Genomic DNA, 15,886 nt, shown 5'->3' on the forward strand with positions numbered 1-15,886 from the left:
AACCTCACAACATTATGAAAAGATTAAATGAGATAATCCAATAAAAATATAGCAAGTAGACAAATAGTCATTAATGTGATTCACAAAGCATTTTCAGTTCTCCTGGAAACATGACTGGCTTACCCTTCCTCAGTACCCTGTAGTTACATGCAGCCATGTGGCTTGCTGAGGTCAAGAAAAGTAGTTGAGGTCGGTCATATGTGTAAACTTTTGTCAAAAGTTTGAAGAACTAGGGTGCAATTTGTTATGCCCTCTTGTCCACTGTTACGATGACTGGCAATCCCTCAAATGGTTGCTGCTCTATCATCACGGGTCTCAGAGACAGACAAGAATAAACTGAGCCCCCAATTGAGCTAAAACACACATGAAGCATGGGTGAGAAATATGCCAGTGTTGTCCTAAGCCACTGAAATTTTGGTGACTTTTGTTAGTAGTGCATAACCTAGTACATGCAACTAGTGCAAAATGGCTAAAAAATATTTGAGCTATTGTTGCTGTGATAGTGGCCATCGTCATCCCTGTCAGTATCATCATCACCCTCAATATCATCATCATCATCTTCTCCATCATCATCATCATCCTCATCCACATCCTCCTCATCATGATGCCCTCTTTCAGCTGTTCTCTTCTTTGTAAAATCTTTTACCTTTTGTCTCTCTTGCCTCTTCTGCTGCCTCAGCCATGACAGTCTCTATTTTCTTGATTGATGCTTTACATTTAAGGTTCTAATATTGGATATTTTCTTTTTTTTCTCCCTGCTTGGATCCCTCTTCTTACCATCTTTAGCTAACAATAAGAGGTTCTTAAGTTAAACTTCACTTTCTCTTAATAGCATTCAATGACACTTTGGAATTATTGGTCTAAGCTCTTTTGCTATAAAGCACTGTCGATTTTTCCTACCAGATCTTTTCTCTCAGGTTTTATTTTCTTGTAAAGCGGCACTCTTATCTACCATTCCTAAAGTGAGAAGCCCAAGAGTTATCCACATTTCCTTTCTTTCCCTCACTTCATATTAAGGAAGAATATTGTCTTATTATTAATTAATTCTATCTGAAAAACATATCTTTAATATACCAACTTTTCCCATATATCCCATATCTCGTGTGAGTCAAGCAACCATCACTACTCCTTGGAACACAAAATAGTCTTTTTATTGGTCTACACCTTTCCAACTCTTGTCTTCTTCTACCCTATTATTTATATAGTAACCAGAGTAATTGGGGGGAAAAAACCCAACAACACATAAATCTGTCATGATGTTTGCTTCCTTAGGCCCTCTGTTGTCTTTTTCATGCCTTGAACTAAAATCCAAACCCTTACCATATCTGTAAATCTCCACTGTGATCTAATTACTGCCTGTTCTTTAGATTTACTTATCTATTTGTCTGCAGCCTTACTGGCCTCCTTTCTCTTCCCCGACCTGCTGAAGTGCATTCCTATTTAAGACCTTTTGTGTATGAAATTTCCTCTACCTAGAATAATACGCCCTCTACTCTTCATATGTTTGAAGCATACATGGGCTTATGTTTCTTCCCAAGGGGGGACTTTGAATAACCATCTTCATGAATGGGTGCCATGTCACCTCTGCTCTCTGTTGTGACCTGTTCGTATCCTTCATGACACTTATCACCACACACACACACACACACACACACACACGTTTCTCTATTAATTTTGTTATCTTAGAAACTTACTGTAAGCAGCGAAGGTTGGGACCATTTCTATTTTATTAACCAATGTCTTACCAAGTTGTTGAATGAATAAATGTTGGTCACAATTTCAAAGATCATCATATAATTCTTGCAAAGCGTTAATTGTTTAGAACAATAAGGGAGGAATTCTTAAACTCTGCTCCTCAATATTACCTTTATTACCCATATAACAACATGTCAGCTATCATACATAGATTACCATCACTTTCAAGTTATCCCGGCTGAGAAGCCACCCATGCATTCTAGCTCCAGAGAGTATGGGACTGAAAACAATTTGAACTGTGAGTTAAAACCAATGAATTCCAGTCTAAAAATGGATCTTCAGCATGTGAAACAGCAAAAATGAATAATATGCTCAAATTCTCTGATATTTAAAATTTGAAAACAACATTTAAAAATAGATATATACTGGGACAGACATGGGTAGTGCAATTCTACCATCACATGTGTTATGATGATTTTGGAGAATGAAAAAGTTATTGTTGAATCCCCCTAAGGTCATAAATGATTAACATCCAGATTTGGGGAGTTGGAAGAGAACTTAAAGATTATTTGAGATAAAACATGAGAAATTCCTCTGTAAATATAAGCTAATAACGAATCATTTTCTTTTCTGTCATTGTGTAATTGTTTTCCTATGCCCCGTCCCACCAACCACCATCTCTCATCTGGGTTACTCCATCCACCTCTCATCAGGTTCTTTCATCCATTCTCAACACCCAGAAGCCATTTTCTACACAGAAGCTAGAGTCATCTCTTTAAGAAAATGTGAGTAGATTCCTCCTCTCTCCTTAAACTCTAATGATGCCTTATTGCACTTAAATTTAAATCAAAACTTTATACCATGTCTTATGAGACCCTATATGACATGGCTGTGGCAGCCTATCCTATATGACCATCTCCTTCAACCCATCCTAGTTAACTGTTGCAGACACTCTGGCCTCCTTAATCCTGCTCTAGGTTGCCAACCTTAATCCCACCACTCGCTATTTCTTCTACCTGGGTTGTCCTCGTATCAGGTCTTGACTGTGTGATTCCTTTTCATTATTCAGTCCTGTTTTGTCACATGTGGAATTCCTCAGAGGTGGCTTTTCCAATTACCCTATCTAAAATAGCTGCTTTCTCTCCATTCTTACCAAGCAACTCCCCACTTCCTTAGGTTTTTTAATAACAAGTTGAAGTTATATTATTTAATTGCTTATTCATTTATTGGTGGTCTCCCTCAGTGACTTCCAGCCCAATGAAAGTAAGGAGCTCATCTGTTTTGTTAACCACTGTATCTACTGCTGTTAGAACTTGACCTCACACACAGTAAACACCCAATAGATGCCTATGGAAGGGAGGGAGACGAGGGAGGAAGAAAACACATGAACATGTTTACATGTAGGGGACATATGTGTGGAGAATTTTGTTACCTATTGTGTCTCTCCAGTTTCTGCACAGGGAAATACTTGGTCACCACAGTTTTTAAGGGAGAAGTGAGTAGGCTCAGGGGGTGAAGCCAGTGCTCTCTTCCTCACCGTATGGAAAGCACCATGGTGAGCAGCACAATATTTTTTCTCCCCTGTCACATGGCTCTGCTCCTTGATGACTGATCCCCCCGCTGCCCTTTCTGGAGTCAGACTTCACATTGTCAAAGGGTATAAATACACATTGTAGCTTTGCTTCAGAGAGCAGTAATAATTAATGTCATTTTATTGATGATGAATAGAATTCTATGAACCAGCTCAGTATCACATATGATTTTAAAGATTTTTTTTTAACCACCCCAAATCCATTCTTAGCTACTAGAATGTCAAAAGCTTATACAGCTCTTCCGTTTGCCAGGGGCCAACAGTTTTCATGGATGGTTTGATGCTGGGGGCTATCTGTCAAATATTAAATAACGGACAAAGTATGCGTCAGCTTCCTGAGTTGGAAAGTGACAGACAAGAAAGTTGCCATTTGCTCCTGGGTATAAGGGAAATGAGAAAGAAATTGTTACAGCAACTTGGTGCTGTTGAGCAAATATGTCTAATCTCTGGAAAATAGGAAGCCTCGGGGGAGAATATAATAATATTGTCCTGCTTCTTGTTGCCTCCTCTATAACAAACACTCAATTGCAATGCAGAGGAGCGGAACAGAAGCCCCAGTTAATCAAACCAGAGAGGCATGCCAAAAACTAAAAGGCAAATCCCTTCAAAGAAAACACCATAAAACAATGTACTAATTAGGATTTGTAAGGATGGGAACAAAGCCATTACTTTTAATGGACTATTGAAATGGGTTCCCCAAATTGGACTGTTGAAAATTATATTTAACAAATTTTCTTAATATAAAAGTAAAACATGTCTGTCATAAAAAAATAGAACATGTTGAAAATTCTATAAAATTCTCAACATCTTATTACACATAAATAACCGTTGTTAATATTTTCATATTTCCTTCCAATAGCTTATATTGAGAACATTTTCTAAAGCAATCAATATTCTCTCAAAGCATGGTATTTAATAATTCAATACTAGTGCATCTTATTGTCATATTGTAATTTGATTGTTTCTCTGTAGTTGTATTTTTGGGTATCTTTCAATTGCTATTATTAGGTTTGTTTTACTGTGTATGTATATATACACGTAGGAAAAAGATGGGAAGGAACACATGATATATAAATGTATTACTTGTGCTATACAGTTGTAATTCAATTTTATTCTATACCTTAAATTCTGTGTAACACTGAGAACAAAATCGAAGAATATTTTAACTTCATAGGATTTAATAGAATTTTATCATTACATAAAATATCGTTAGTTGTTTAACCATTTGGCTTTTTTTTTTCCTTTATAAATAAAGGCATAGTGAATATTCTTATACATGAATTCTTGTGTGATTTTCTATATGAAATATTCTAGCCACAAATAACTTTTATGTATTATTTTTAAGATCTCTTTAAGACAGTAAATTTTAATAATCTATTTTGTGAACATTAATCCAATTTCATTATATATATTTTTATAAATACCAAACTAAAAATGTATTCCTATAAATATAATTCAATTTTGAGTTTTCTCTTTGCTTCTTTTTCTAGAAAGCTCTTCCAACTATATTTCTTCTGGATCATTTATGGTTTTATCTAGTACATTTAACTCTTTAGTTCAACAATATTTCATCATAGTATATGGTATAAGGGAGGAACCTATATTTCTTTTTTAGTTTAGCCAATTTCCTAGCAACTTTTCTTAAATAAGGTGAGCTTAACTTATAATTTATTTATTTTTTAACTTCTAATTTAAAATGTTCTGAATTTCTATTAGTTTTTTTTTTGTTGTTTCCTAGTGTGTTTCTGGGCTGTCGCTTATGTTTCTCTTCTTTCAATACCTGCATCAACTCAGTAAGATTTAATAATTTTAACATTATAACATCCTTGATTATGTACTAAACTCTCCCTCATTTTTTCCATACAGTTTCATTTTTCAAACTGGTTTTGGCTATTCTCATCCATGTGTTCTCCAAAATATTCTTAGTATGTCTTTCATTTGGCTGCATTATATTTATGAACGAAACTGCAGAACCTTGACAAGTTTAAAATATGGAATTTTCCCACTAAGAGGAAAATTATATTCTCATTTATTTAAGTCTTCATTAATGCTATTTCATTTGCCTCCTCTTAAGTTTATTTTAAGGTAATGTATATTTTTGTTAATACTGCAAATCGGATCATATTTAGCATATGTTTTCTAGCCATTTATTCTATTTTGTTTATAGGCTTACTGCTAAGGTCATTTACAGTATCATTCTGTTGACTCTTGAATTCTCTTTTGGATCATTATGATTCTACCTCTGCTATAGTTATATCTATTTTCTTATTCTTTTCTTATTCCTAGATATTGCTCATTTTGTTAATTTAGTTAATAGTATTAATAGTGAAAGACTGGCCTTGTTCTTTACTCAAAGGGAGATGAATCTAATGTTTAATTGCCGTGTCTCAAACTGATGATTGGCTTTATGTTGTTAAGGAAGTGAATTTTTTTCCTCTAATTAACTTAATGTTTTATTCCAGATTGGAAATTGAAACGTATCTGATTTTTGCTATTTATGGAGATAAATCATGTTACTTAAAACACTAATATTGAAATATCTTTAAATTGCTGAAATAAAACTTATGCTATCATGGTGATTTCTTTTTTTATTAATACTAGTATAATTCATTTGCAATTATTTTACTTAGATGTTTTCATACATATTTACAAGTGACTTTGGACAATATAATTTTCCCAAAGACAGTTTTGCCAGATAATAGTGAATACTATAAATGTTTATAGATTGATAAAAGGTTTTGTGATCCAAATATTTATCAAAAATAGAGCTAGCTGTCTAAAGGGAGAGATTGGCTGAACTCCCTCTTCCTTGCTCATCTTTCCCACTTGCTGTTTATGGTATCTGACCCAACGGTTAAAACCAGGTGGTGAGGAAATAAGAAAAAGAAGAAGAAAGTGAACAAGCGTAGTTACCACCCTTTGAATGAGGCAGATGAAAAAAATATAAAAGCTTTCTTTCGGGGAATACTTTTTTGGGGGTTTGCTGGAGACCCTCTGCTTGACAGAGCCGATGCCTCCTGGTGGCTATGACCTCTCCTTAGCCCTGTCCCAATCCCACAGACTGTTGGGTCCTCTTGCTGCCTCAGGCAGTCCTTCCTGCTATCGACCCTCACAGGGGTGGAGGGAACATGTATCTTTACTCTGAGACAAACACATGGATCTCCTCTCCTCATGTCTGTGTGTCTCCTCAATCTAGCAATTGGCAGGCAAGCTTCAGCCAGAATTTTGTTCTTCCAGTTACTCAGGCTAGAACTTCAAGGGGTCATATACCATGGGCTCACGGGAGGTTCTCTGAATGCCCATGTGAGCGGAATCCATCCTTTCTCCATTTGAAAATTAGAATGGCACAGAATTCTGTCAATTCTCTCAGAAGGAGCTATCTCTCCTTTCAAAGCTTACATTTTTATAGGCAGGAGTGAGTGATGGCTAACATGGCAGAAATGGCTTTAACATTTAATGGCACATCCTTCTGAGGTGATCTAAAGATTAATCAAGAAAGTAGAGGGATAAGGCGCCTACCGCACTTGTCTCTCAGTCAAAATTTGGAGAGAGAGAATCACATTTTAACATCTTGTGGTGTGTATGTTTGTGTATAAATTACATATTAATTACATAAGATGTAATTAACACATTTTATATGTGCATATGTACTTACACATTATATATAGACATTTAAGTACATACACACACACACACATATATATATATATATATATATGTATATATATATATATATATATATATCTCAGTATATAGATATGAAGAACTTACATACAAATCTATATGGACCTGAAAACTCATTGTAAGTAATTAAGTAATTCTTGGAAGGAAACAAATTTTTTTCTATTTATTCCCCCATTTCTATAACTCAAATTCTCCGTTTTTAAGCCATTTGGTACATTTTATTTTCCATGAAAAATCCTAATTTTCATTGAGATTTTCATAACAATGAACAAAGACTTATTTATACTGTCCAACAATAATTTAAAAAATATTTTCCATATTTGTGATTTATATACTTTCTTTTTGCTTTCTGTATTTATTTCTCATTTTAAAATTATTCTTTTCTTAACTTTGTACATTTCTTTTTATTTTTCAAAGTGTTATTATTTCCGCTCTTTTTCTTATTCCAAATATCTAATTTTCTGCCTTTACATAATTTCTTTTATTTCAAAAAATGGATTACATTATCTCTAGCTTTCTCAGTTGAATCCTTAAGTCAACACTTCTCTTTTTTTTAATGTTGAATTTATTTAAGACTCTGAGGGTTCCAGTAAGTACAGCTTTAGCTAGTTTAAATATTCTTTTATGTCTTGCTTTTTATTTTCTAAATTTCCTTTAACTGAATTTTTGATTTCCTCTTTAGAACAGTAGGATTATTTTTGTTTGCTTTTATAACATTAAAAATGTTTCTATTTGTTATTATTTTTAAATTCTGAAATAACATATGTTAGGAAGGAAGAATAAGAAATTAGACAGCTGTGTTTCTAAGTCCGATCCTATTGGAGCATAAATTTACATTTATCCAGTTCTCCTGTTTACCAGTTCTGTCAAATTTTAGTTCTGCTTTCATTATTTCTTCTTCTGTAGAAAAAAGTTCCTTGACTTGCTTCTTTATATAATGTTTGTCTTTTTAGTGAGTCTCTGCCATTGCCCTTGGTTTTTTATTTCATCTGTGAGTATAAATTTTCTTGATATAATAGTTGATAATTTCTAAGGTGCAACATGAGAGCAAATCTCATTTTGAAAGGAGTCATGACTTCTACATATTGAAAGCAGTATGTTTGGCCTTTGTTCTTGCCTGCAAATGGCTTCACTATGCTCCTGGTGGGATATTTTATAATCTCTTTTCCTTGACTGTGCAGAGATTCCTCTAGGGCTTGTGTCCATCTAATAATGGTGAGTGTAGGATAGATTGAATGTATCTTCATTTCTTCTGTTGACCATGTGTGTGCAAAAACAAAATCTTTCTTTCAGATCTTAGGCTGGAGGGATGATTAGTATAGATTTATACTAATGTTTCAGTGATATGGCACCTTGCAGTGAAAGAACAGCGAAGTAGAGTCACACAAGGCACCAACTCTTGCTCTGTTGAAGCAGATGACCTGAGGACTATCATTATGTACTCATTCTTCACTTAATGGGAACAGTGGATGTAGCCAAGGCCATAGGTATGATCTCTCTGGTCTTCTTGCCACTGTTACCTGTCATATTTGGGAGGAGGAATAGTTTTGGTAACTATCTGATCGCTATATTTCATATGTGAGAATTTCAAATAACCCACAAAATTGGATGTATAGAGTCCCACTCATTAGTTCTGTGCTCTGCCCTCATTTTTAGCACTTGTAATATGCATTTGCTGGATTTAGTGAACTGAAGTCAGGATCATCTTCACTTAGCCTTAGAGATTCTACCCTATCATGGACATTTGAACTATGATTGTAAGAAATTCCTCAAGATAATAAGATTAGAAAATAAAGGTATGTCTGCATGAATTCTGGCTGGAAATCCAGCCCCTTACAATTTGCTATCTGTGAAATCTCAGGCAAGTTTCTTAACTTCTCTGTGCCTTGACCTCCTCATCTTTAAAATGGGAATTATGTGCATACCTACTTCATAGGGTTATTATGAAGACTAAACAAGTTAATATATGCAAAACATCGAGTGCTGGGCATATTCTCAGTTCTTTATAATGGTTTGCTTTTATGTTAATGTCACTCCACCTCAGTTCCAAAGCCGATGGCAATTTTAAAACCATCATCTTATTTTTAACACTTAGTTTTTTTAATGTGGATTGGGAGAGGTGAATGTAGTAAGCTCTACAGAGGTTTCTCTAGGGCTTATGTCTTTTTACCCACCTGTTTACATTAGCAAATATGGTGATTTTGGTGATCAAAATCCCTCAGGGAACTCCGCCAAAAGACAGAATTAATACTGTGAGGGAGCCTAATATCTTTGTCTGCCTATACTTAGAAATATGCTTATGCCAAAAAAAATTAATGCATGTATGTATACATATAATATTTAAACATTGACACAAGTAAAATGTAGGTAAATTTAAAAAATCATTTGAATAATACATGTGATAAATGTTTAAAGAGCTCTTGTGTGAATGTTTCATCCATATAATGTCACCATTAAAAATATGTGTAATATTTTACTAATTGAGGAAATTATCAGAGACCATGTGTAAAGTTAATAAAACAGAATAAAATGTTTTAAATACAGGATGACTCCAATTTTGTAAATGACATATGGTGTCTGTATATTTATTCAATTAAAAATATTGGAAGGAAATATACTCAAATATTAATAATGGTTATCTCCTGGTGGTGATTTTTATTCCTCTTCTTACATATTTTATGTGTAAGCATGTAACATTTTTCTAATTACAAGTTAAAATTAAGCTTCATTAAAATGATGCTTTCTGATGAGGCCTACACCATTGTAACTACAATGTGTTTTATTGCTATGGAAAGTAAATAAGCAAACAAAAATTCAAGTAATGTTAAAATTGTGTCTATTAGCCACTTCTAGAAATTGAGTAATGTCTAAAAATAAATTTCCAAACTGCTCAAATGGAGACAGTAAAAAGATCAGTGGTCGAAGGGGTTAAGGAAGAGGGAGAATGAAGAGGTGGAGCACGGAGGATTTTTAGGGCAGTGAAAATACTCTGTATGAAACATAATGATAAATAAATGTCATTATACGTTTGTTGAAACTCATAACATGTACAATTACAAGAGTGAACGGTAGTGTAAGAACTATGGATTTTTGGTGACTATGGTGTGTCCATGTAGGTTCTTCAATGAAAAGAAATGTACCATTCAGGTGGGGGATGTTGATCAAGAGGAGGCTATGTGTGTGAGGGGGTGGAAAGTATACGGGATATTTCTGTACTTTCCCCTCAATTTTGCTGTGAACTTAAAGCTGCTCTAAGAAAGTCAAAGTCTTATTTAAAACATAGTAATAAAATAAAGTAACTAAAAAAGTTACACTCATTGACCCAACCATATAAACTTCTTGCAGTGAATAACGGGAAATTACCTAAAGGAGTAATTCATAACCATTGAAGTTCACACGTTTCTTTGCTAACTTTATGAAATTTTTAGTTAGAGACCTTTCTGCTCCACCAAAAATAATGCACATACTAACCTATACACTAGCACAGCTTACGCTTTCAAGTATTTATAGACCCTATGAAACTTGTTCATGGACCTGCAGTTTCTCCTTCCAAAAGAAAGAAAAAGTAATGTGTATTCTATGATACTAATTGTGGAGTTACTTATGGTAGTGAATAAATCGAAGCAATTTGAATGTCAAACAATAATAAAATGTCTAAACAAGTCATAACATAGGAACAAACTGGAATTTATGTAGCCTTTAAATTAAATGTTTATGAAGACAATGTATTACCATGGGACAGTATGATGTATTATTTTTAAAATTATAATGCAACATAGCAGGAAAATAACAATGAAATATGCACATATGTGGAAAATAAGAAAATCTACAAAAACATTGTTCAGTATGGTCTTGGCGTTGTTGAATTCATGCTGATCATTTTCTTATTTTTCACACTTTTAGTGACATTAATTTTAAAATAAGATTAAAAAAAGCAAAGCAAAAAGGAAATCCGTTAAATCTAACTGTTGTGCAAATGTTCGTGGCATCAGGTGTCTGTCTCTACTTTCTTACTGGAGGAAGGCCTCATAGTAATACTTCATTCATTTTTTCAGCTGGAATGGTCGGAATTTGCAGGACAAGCTACCTTATCACTGAAGGTAATTTTTTTTTAAACAAATGAATAACCCATTTCTCAAACTCTATGGTATACTTTTCAGTTGTTTAGGTTTTTGATCCAAGGAAGGCTGAGACTTCTTCTTTTTTGTGTGTGTGTGTCTTCTAACTTACTAGTGTTTTTACTGATGAAATTATACAATGACTGGATTTTGCTTTAAAAATAATACTGCAAAGAAGAAGAAAAAGTGGAGGATGACCCACAGAAACAAAGCTGGTCACATAGTGATTGAACCTGTTTTTTTTTTTTGGGGGGGGGTTGCCTTAATTATTAACTTACTTCAGTAGGCTCTTCTCAGATGCTAAGAGTACCTGCATCTCTAAGTTTCCTAAGGCATTCCAAGTGAGCTTGCCCTTTCCTGTACTGCAGTTCCATATATCTGTGCCACACATTTTAATTTCGGAATGTGTTGGCATCTGTCTCCATATTTGAATCAGTAGCTTCATCTATGTTTAGCTTAAAATATGGAACATTCAGTGAAAACCGTCAATAAGAAAATAAGAATGCATTAGTAGATAACGATTTTGTTCTATATTTTTTCCCATCTTAAACACAGATTTTCATAAATTTAGTGTCAAGTTGAAAGAAATGGCAAAAGTGGAGATTTTAGTATATTTAAATGTTTGAGCTCAGTAGGCATAATTAATGCCTACCGGAAATTCTAAAATATGAACTGTTATTATGGAAAGAGTCCAATTTACAGAGAATTATTTAAAAAAAAATTATTTTGCAAAGCATTTACCTAATATTTCTTTACATTATTTTAGCCTTAGATTTTATTTTTAGTTGTTAGTATTTTACGTGAAGCCTTTAAAAATGTTGCTATTGGTTTATTTTTTATTCCATGCTTAAAAGATGATCATTTTATTTATTGTTTTGTTCTTTTACATAAATCGATGGTTTTCTCTTTCTTTCTTAGAAAACAGAAAATACTGTTGTAAAAAAACAATAATAATAAGGTTGAAAATTCTGTTAATAATATTTGGAAAATTAAAGAGCCTTGGGCTATGTCTATGTATGAGAAGGTACTGGGTAAAGTCATGAATCTTGTTATCACTTACATTGGAAACATTACAAGTTTAATTCTCCACTAACACAACTCAAAAGAACAAAGCTGTTTTTCTCTACAAAATCACATTAGTCTCTCATCTTAGCTGAGAATTCCCTGTTTAATAAACGAGAAGTAAGATAAAAGTAACACGCAGTACGAACCCAAACTAAGGGAATCTGAGCGTCCAGGTTCATCAAAGACAACGAGAACATGTAGCAGAAAAACAAGAGTCCAGGATTCCCTCCACAGATGAAAACTTACATGACAAGGCAAGATTATTATTAAATTGATTAGTAATATCGTTATTTTTAATAAGAAGTGTGGTGTATTTCCCTGAAATGCAGTGCCACATATTGTAACCAAACTTTACTGGGGTGCCAAGGGACAAACAGCTAGTATTATTTCCCATGGTCTTCATATCTACTCCACAGAGTAGAGAACAGCATTTTGGAATGTTTTCTTGGAAGGAGAAACATATACACTCCTAAGACAAAATTACTATCACAGGCACAAGAGATTGTTTCTGTTTAAAAAAAAATTTTTTTTTAAATAACAACTGAAGATATTCTGCTGACCATTTGGTATGTATTCTTCTCTGTGTGATTTACATTATTTAAAATATGGTCAAATGAGTTAATAAAATATATTAATTATGAAGACTAGGGAATTCATTTTTCATTTAGATTTAATGTGTACAATTGCATACTTGAAAAAATAAGAGGGAATCAAGGTATTTCCCTCAAATTATCTTTAAGATATACACAGTGGCCACTGGTAAATATGTAGAGATTTTAAGGTGAGTACTATGTTCTTCCATTTATTCCAGTTTGAAAGAATATATCTATTCTCCAGACTTTTTTTTTTTTTTGATAGACAGGATTCCAAAGCAGGCTGTGTAGAACAAGCCTTAAAAGAGAATCACTGTATTTTTTGCTGTCTGCATTTCATATGAAACATATATGAATCCAAGGTCATCCACATCATGAGAATTTGGACACATTTGAGTGAGCTGTAAGAGAAAACTCTAAGGAAAAGGAGGACAACATTGAATTTTAACATACTCTGTGTGTGTGTGTGTGTGTGTGTGTGTGTGTGTGTGTGATTAAGACTTTCAACTTCAGTTCATTTCGGAAAGGACAATATCAGGTATTAATGTACGGTGGAAGAAGGCTATGTGAATGGTTCATCAGACCTCTAACTACAACAACAAGTTTAAAAAATGTGCGTTTTTTTTCTATTTTGATTTTGTAAACAACTACATGGAATCCTTATAACTTTAAAAACACAACACAACTTAATGAGGTTACTGTTTTGATTCACCAGTTTTAACATTCTGCAATTGTTTTATTGAAGACTAAAGAATTCAGACTTGGGATCTTGATGAAGAAAAATTATATGTAAGAATTAATGCTAGTCAGGATGCTATTGGAAGAGCAAACAGATATTGATTTGTCAGAAACAGCAATTAAAACCAAAATTAAATAAGTAAACCCTGCATTTTTTTGTCTGTTGTGCCCCCCCACGGGACAGGATTATTTCCGACTATAATGTGAACGTGTCCTCAGAGAATTTATTCACTTGGAGGGTTTGTGTTAAGGAGTTTGATGTGCAAATAATTGAGAATATAAAGAAATATCCTGTGTATCCAGTGAGAGTGTGTCATTGCATCTGTGAGAGGAGAACATCTTCAAGGTATCATGCCTTCTCAGAAGAGCTCCTTACTCTGGGTTTGACAAAGATTCACAAAGGATACACTTAAAACAACAACAACAACAACAACAACAACAAACAAATCCGCAGCAAATTTTAATCCAAAAATTTGGGGCGAATTTTGATGCTCAAGCTTTGTAGTTAGGTATTTTCTTGGCCATCCTTTATTCTTTATTACCTGTCCTAGATAAATTTACTTTAACAATGACAAAAGTGATCCTGTCTATTTCTCTATGGAAATTAAATGGAATATTATAAGTGTAATATATAGAGGTTGATATGCAGGTTCCAATAATTGTTGAGTCTTACAAGACGTAGCTATTAACCCTCCAAGGAGGTCGTGAAATGATTGGATGACAAATGACCAGGTTAAGTCTGAGTTAGAGTGATTGGATAACAGGGTATTATTTGATTTGGAAGGAAATTGAAGATGAACTAGATCATCCCCCTTATTTGACAGATGGGGTCATGAAGCTACCAATAGGTATAGGTAAGTCACAAGCTTTCACAAAGATGACTCTCAGCATGAATTGTTTGCCATCATACAATTAATTATTTCAAAGGCAACAATACCCGGGCAATCAGTGTTTATGACAAAAAGTTTTCAAAGTACTAGAAGCCCGTTCTCTAGTTTATCAAGATGGTATCTGGTCACCTCTGCTACCATCTGCACATCTTCACTGAGGTATCCAATATTAACATGTAATATTCCCCCCACCACCACCACTCTGCCTTGACCTCAACTCCTCACTAGAGCCCATGGGCTCTTGAAGCCAAAGGTGCTTGTGTAGGCACCTTTGGGAGAACTTGTGTCTATATTTGTAAAAAATATATTTAAGACCACTTTATGCTATAGGGACAGCAATCATATATACCCATAGTTTAATCTTCATGTCTAAGAGATAATCTAGCAGAGATTTTATTCCAGGGTCTTGTGAATTCTCCAACCCGAGGATATTTCTGCTTAGCTAAGAAAAAGAAAGAACTGAAGAAAACGCTTGTGTTATCTAAACATTGCCAGTTTGGCTGAGCTCTAAATGATTTGATTTCATTGACATTCACTTAAATATTTGTCAAATTAAGCAAAAATAAAGCTAACAAAATAATCAAACACCTACATTTAATTTACGTATTTTATATATACATATACGTTTAGATATGTATATACGTGTATGTGTGTGTGGAATCACAGTAGAAAACAGATAATTATAAGAAAACAAGGTGGACCTAAAGGAATGAATTTCTTCCTTTACCCTCACTATTTCTTTAAAAGGGAAAGAAAAAAATAAAAGAGGAAGAGATAAAGCTTATTTAAAGGCATCATTTCCCACAACATATTGGGATGCATCTAAAATTGAGAACAGCCCAGAAACATTGTGCTGATCTTTCCTGGATGAAGACTGAATTTCTGAAGACTAACGTACAAACACAGTAGAGATATGCTATCATCAAATACACTGTACTGAATCTATATAATCGAATAATAATAAAAAAGTATTCTTTATATATAAAATGTTTCCCAGATACCAAAAGATCAAATAAAAATCCCACCCCTCCTGCTGTGTTCCTAAGTATAGTATATACTCATTTGGGAAATGTTTCACAGCACTTGTCTCAGGGCGATATTTTCTGGCTTACAGGGCTGGGATCAAAGGAACCAGCATCTCCCCTCCCTTAGGGAGCCATGGTTTCCTATAGCACCATACAGCAGATGGGTGTGCATGACTGCTGCATACATCAAGCGTATTCTGGTGGAGACCTGGTTATTGACAGCCTTCGCCACGGTCGCCAGAGGCCTCACTTAAATTGTAGCTGTCATTCAATTTGGAAGCCAATGGGCATTCTCTCAAAGTCAGCTTGGCCCTACTTTTCTCTTTTTGGTAGGTCTGATATGCTAATATTATCAAAAGAGATTAATTTGTGAAGTCCTAAAATCAGCACTTTTCCTCCTCCAGAAGACCTTGCTATTGCTACTTAAGAAATGATGTGAATCATTGGAAATGTGATAAATTTACAAATATTTAGTCCTTGGCCCATA

The 15,886-nt window shown here is 34.1% G+C and overlaps 1 long non-coding RNA gene across 1 annotated transcript in view; it reads left to right on the plus strand.

Moving 5' to 3' along the window:
- LOC130543019 (uncharacterized) overlaps positions 1–11,178 on the plus strand; it is a 121,654-nt gene extending 110,476 nt beyond the window's left edge. The window contains exon 3 of the long non-coding RNA XR_008958018.1: positions 11,026–11,178. This is a non-coding gene — a long non-coding RNA (uncharacterized LOC130543019). The remainder of the gene's footprint in view (positions 1–11,025) is intronic.
- Positions 11,179–15,886: the final 4,708 nt, after the last annotated feature.

This window comes from Ursus arctos, unplaced genomic scaffold, assembly GCF_023065955.2.
Source record: "Ursus arctos isolate Adak ecotype North America unplaced genomic scaffold, UrsArc2.0 scaffold_7, whole genome shotgun sequence".
In the NCBI taxonomy this organism is placed as follows: domain Eukaryota; kingdom Metazoa; phylum Chordata; class Mammalia; order Carnivora; family Ursidae; genus Ursus; species Ursus arctos.